Consider the following 6,149-nt stretch of genomic DNA (forward strand, 5'->3'; position numbering starts at 1 on the left):
TCCCTTCACCCCCTCCACCCTCCCCTATTGACAAAGACTTTGCTTCCATTTTTTCCTTTTCTCCTATTTTTCCTTTTCTCTTCTTTCCTTTCTCCTCCCCTTTCCACTTCCCTTGATTATGCAGGATTTAAAGGTGCATACGTGGTTTAAGGAGGTCAAGTCCCATTGAAAGAGAAAGGCATGATATGAAAGAATAGGTATGATATAAACACACTACCTTCAAAATATTGCTTGTTGGGTGGGGTGAGACAAATAGTAAAAGAACCTTTGGAAATTGTGCAGTGTGGACAAATACAAGGAAAGTGGGACATTTTCAAGCCATGTAAGGCAACAGAGAATCACAAAATCTAAGCACTTTAACTTCTACCATCATCATCAAAGCACCTAGAACTTGCATACGGACACAAGAAAGTGGCATTAAATTAGATTGGCCAAAATCATAAAAACGAATAGGAGAAAAGTGAAATTAAGACACTATGTCAGAAAATCACGCAACAAAATACTGCATAGGAATTGAAGAATCCTCCTCTAAAGAATTACAAATCATTGAACAAAAGTAAGCCAGAAAATAGAACAGAATTAAATACATTCAATCAAATTTTTAAGGTTATAACATCCTGAGTCAAATTCAAAAACTAAAAGAAGACATTAACTAAAAATTGAGAGAGAAAAAGAAAGCTGAGTGAACTCTATAAATAAATGGGGAAAAAGGACAAAATTATTTCATAAAAGTATAAACTACAAAGGACCAAAGAGAGAGAGAAGAGGTTAAAATGAAAATTTACAATGGACATTGAAAAAGGTTGGTGAAAACCCTCAAAGTGAAAGGGCTATATAAAGAAATAAGCAGATAGGGTCAAAGAAAAGGTAGTGTAAATGGAAACGAGGCAAAGAAGGAATAATATTTGTATTACTGGAGACCCTAGAGGAAAAAAGACACTAAAAGAGCTAACATAACTATCAAAAGATCTGAATTGACCCATGGGTGTCTAGGGAAATTAACAGAGAATGATCAACCTTTGGTAAAATTATTTGATTTTTAAAATACAAATAAAATCTTCAAGGCAAAAAGATCAATTAACTTACAAAACAATTAGACTCACCTAGACTTTTAATAATCAACGTACAAAGCAGTGCAACATTTTAAAATAATTCTTAATGAAAGAAGATAAGCATGAATCAAGAATTATGTATCTAACTAGACTGTCTTTCAAGTTTGAGGACTATAGGAAATCAGTTTTCAACATTTTAGAACTTGAGGAATTCTGTATTTATCAGTTTGTTTTGAAGAATGCACTAGGGCTTCATCCAGTCAGGGTATGAATGGGAAACTTCTGCAAAAGAACTGGTGGTGGTGAGCATATTAAATAGATATAAATGCACAGCTAAAACAAAAAAAGGAATGAGGTGGCATAGTAATGCACAAAAATGATACATTGTGACAATGCACAATAACTGATAGGAAGGCAAGTAAAAAATAGAGAAAAGTCATTGCTATATAGATAATAAATGTGCATTAAAGGATATGGGGAGGGGGAGTAACCCAAATACTAAGAAGAAAACCAATTATAAAATGAAAAATATGAACCTTTCTAAATAACAAAACAAAATTATAACTAAAAAAGAAAACAATTTACATATTATAGAGAAAGAAGCAGAAAATACAGCAAGATACACATAATGATTTGACATTACAGAAGATTTGAGAGAAAATGTATCAGTTATATCAACAACGTGAATAAAGCTCTTTATCAATTAATTCTTAACTCTTAAATTCAGTCACACACAAATCTTGACTGTAAGCTATACACAACGCCTAAAACAACCTACTTTAGAAAGGCTGAAAATGAAAAGATGGATAAAAGAATAGTGGGAAAATAGACAACAAAAGACAGAGTGATGCTGAGACCAATGTAGAACCAAAGGCACAAAGTAAGAGTAGAAAACTTTTTTGTTGATTTTTTTCCTTGACGAGAGATTTATCAGTTTTATTAATCTTAACACAGGACCACCTTTGGGTTTCACTGAGTTTTTTCAACTATGCTTTTGTTTTCAATTTAAGTGATATGTCTCATAATCTGTATCATTTATTTTCTTCTCCTGGTCTTTGGTCTATTTGCTCTTTTTTGTCTATTTATTTAAGGTGGTATCCTAGGTTACTGACTTTAGATCTTTTTTTATTGTTTATGCCTTTAATGTTATACATTTCCCTCCGGTCCCTGTATTAAAGGTATCCCATTAGCTTTGACATGCCGTCTTCTTCTTTTTATTCAGTTAAAATATTTCTTATTTCTTCTGAACTTTATCTTTTTATTTATGAGCTATTTAAAATATATTGTCTGTTTTCAAAAAATATTTGGGTATTTCTATTTTCTATCCTTTGTTTCTCAATTTCTATATTAATACCATTATAGCGAAATGGTATATATTTTCATTATTTCTATTCTTATAAATTTGTTGCATTTTTGTTTTATGGCTCAGAATATGTTCTATCATGGAAAATAGTTCATGCAGACTTGAAAAGCTGTATATTCTGTGGTTGAGTAGAATATTCTAATAATATCAAAGAAATAAAGTTGGTCAATAACATTCTTCAGATCATCTATATTCTTTGATTTTCTGTCCACTTGTTTTATCAATTCCTGAAACAGGACAATTTAAGTCTTGAACTGCAGCACATATATATATATATATATCTATTTTTCATTTCAAATGGCTCAGTATTTTTGCCTCATGTATTTTGAAAATTTGTTAAATACATATGTATTCTGAAAGAATTGAGTATCATTATTGCTATATACCTTTTCTGTCTAATGATATTCTGAAGTCTACTTTGTCTGATAGTAAGTCTCATGTTTGCATTTGTATAGTATATCTTTCATTCTATTTCAATTTTAATCCATCCATTTGTTTGTATTTAAATGGGGTTTCTTATAGACGTAAGGATGCATATTAATTTTAAAAGTTGAATACCTATCACTTAAGAATATTTAGACACCAAATAAGGCAGTGTCTACTTTTATGAAGCAAAAACTACAGGAGAAAGCCCTAATAATGTGTAAGGTTAATAAACCATATTACAAAACATATTATGTGGACAAAACCAAGCAAGGAGAGTGATCTAAACCACATAATAAAATGTATTTTTTGGATCTATTTTGAATTTCCTTATAGTAGCAAATAATCAATGATAGCATGGACATAATATCAATTAACACTTGAATCTAAAGAAAATAATGATAATTTTCATAAAGTAAAAGAGTTACAAGTAATACTCTAATCAAAATGTAATAAAAGTTGATATTATTAACAAAACAAAAAATAGAAAAGGTTCTTTGACCCATAATGAAGAAAGCTTTCTGCTAAATAACTCTGAGATGTAAGAGAAAATATAAATTGGCACTACAGAACTAAAAAACAAAATAATTATACTGAAAACTCTATAAAAATTCAGGATATAATGGATACACTTACAAAGGATAACTCGATGTATAATCTACTTTTATTGTTAAAGATGAAAGATAGGCAATAAATAAAACATTCAGTTAAGAAACTAGGAGAAAAAAATCTAAAATAAACCAAAAAAATGAACATGAAGAAAATAAAATTTTAAAAATTTAAAAGCAAAGAATAGTAAAATAGACCTAATTAGTAAATGAAAATCAGTGGAGATGTTTATCTTGCAAATTATCAATCTAGTGAAATCAATAACTAAATAAAGACAAATAGAAAGTAGAATTTGTACAAAACAAAAAGTAACAAGAGAAAAGAAATTCAAAGTAAAAATTTAAGATATTTCTTTTCATGACTTTACTTATGTATTTATATACATTTGAAAACCTACATGAAATGAATGGCTTGTTTTTAAAATCCAGATTACTAAAAATAAGCCCATTTGATTTACAAAACGTAAGCAGACCAGTTTCCATAAAAGGAACAAAGAAAGTTTTAAGAATTTATTGCATATAAAAAATGTCAGGCCCAGATAGTTTTCCAGATAAATTCTATAAACCTTCAAATAACACATTGTCTTAGCATTCTATGAATTATTCCTGAGCAATGAAAAGGAAGGAAAATTCCCCACCTTCCTTGACAAAGCAAGTATAACATGGATACCTAAATCAGATAATGGCGATATTAAGAAACTCAACTACAGAACAGTATCGCCTGTGAATTTAAAACCAAAATACTAAACAAAATATTAGTGAGCAAGCCAAGTGCAAGGCTGCACACGTGTAAACCTAGCACTCTGGGTGACTGAGGCAGGAGGATCTCAAGTTCAAGCCCAGACTGAGTAATTTAGCAGGTTAATGAGACTCTGCCTCAGATTAAAAATATGAAAGGCTAGGGATTTAGCTCAGTGTGATGGCCTTGGAAGTAATACCCAGTACTACACATAAAGTTAAATTAAATATTAGTAAACAGTTTCCAATATCATCTTATGAAAATAATACACCCTGACTGTGAAATTTTTCTAAGCATGTAAAGTCAATTCAATTTTAATAATAGAATAGCAATTAAAACACTATATTAATACCATGAATGTCACAAGAGTAGTTAGTTCTATAACCTTCTCAGCACACAGTATCATGGGGTTTGTGGTGCTAATGTCTTGTCACTGGTGAATCTCAACTGTGATCAACCAGTTAAATTGTCTGCAACTTTCTGCACTATAAAGTAATGATTTGTCCTGCTGTACTTCATAAATACCTTGGAGAAGATACCTTGTTTAATTTTGCTATGAAAGTGAAAGTGTTCTTAATAAACTCTCTTTAAAAATGAATGAACGAATGAATGACTTAGCAAAATTTTTTTTTCCTGGTTTTAAATTGCGGCTGGAACATCGGCTTTGCTTTGGTCTCGAGCCTACCAAGTTTCTTGCTGAAATTGGACCATTAGTTCTCTTGGACGCCCAGCTTGCAAAAGTGCTCTGCATACTTGGGGCTTTGCAAGGTCCCACAAGGTTCCATGTGAGCCAATCCCTTAGAGCAAATCTCTTTATCAATCCTGTCTTTCTCTGTCTGTTCATCCATCCATCCATCCATCCATCATCTATTCTTTCCAAAAATGCAGAATCTTGATCTGATCATGATATGGTATCAGCGTACCCAAACTGAAAAACATTCTAAAGACAACTCGTCATCGTCTGCAAAGTTGAGGAAACATCACAGACTGTGGGTAAGGTGATAGGACATGAAATGCAATGTGACACCCTGCATGGGAGTCACATACAAATGACAGAAAGCCAGAAAACGGCACCTTTTGGATAACTTCTGAAGTTACTAGTATTGACCCAGTTTTAATTTTCTGGTTTTGACAATTTGATCTGATTATGTGACATGTGGCATGAAACGATGCTTGGCTGAAGGCTACATGGTAAGTTTTGGTACTATTATTACAAAGGTTCTGCATGTCTAAAATCACTTCTAAACAAGCCATAAAAAATAGAAATAAAAAGGCTACCAAAAATACCTGCCCTATGAGTGATGCTGTCATTCTGATAAGAAAAACAGGTAATAGAGAATAAATTGAATAATATAAATTTTCTATAAGGGAACCTTGGCTCCCAAGAAATATGGTGTAAGCACGGGCAGTGCACACCCCTAAGCCTTCTCTGTGTGAAGGCACAAGCTTCACTTTCTGCTCTACTCAAGGTTGCTTTCTCACTAGACCTGTTGCTACGGCTCTTTTATGGACCCCTGCTGAGATGTCCATGTTGATATGAGAATATATGGAAGCCTTTTCTGTTTGAATCCAGGGACAAAGACATTGTCCCTGACCCCTACCCCCACCCCCATCTCTTTCAGTTTCCTTTGATGGAGCTGCCTCTGAAGCACTTTCTACCTCTTCCAGGGAGTGTATCTCAGAAAAGATTTCTTCCAATTCCCATCTCTTAGAAGACAGAGTCCTGAGACTTGGCGGGGGGGTTGCTTAAGGAGCCCAATCTGAGTGCAGAACTAGCCTTTTTTAAAAAACAATGAAAATTATTTAATTTTTATTTGAAAGGTTGTACTGGAGCATCATCACAACTTTTGGATAATAGGAGCAACTCAGGAGACTGAGGCAGGAAGTTTACAGGTTCAAGCCCAGCCCAAGCAACTTAATGACCTAGAGAGTTCCTATCTCAAAATTAAAAAAAAAAAAAAAAA

The sequence above is a fragment of the Fukomys damarensis genome, unplaced genomic scaffold, assembly GCF_012274545.1.
Source record: "Fukomys damarensis isolate Sample0158 unplaced genomic scaffold, DMR_v1.0_HiC HiC_scaffold_39, whole genome shotgun sequence".
NCBI classification, from domain to species: Eukaryota; Metazoa; Chordata; class Mammalia; order Rodentia; family Bathyergidae; genus Fukomys; species Fukomys damarensis.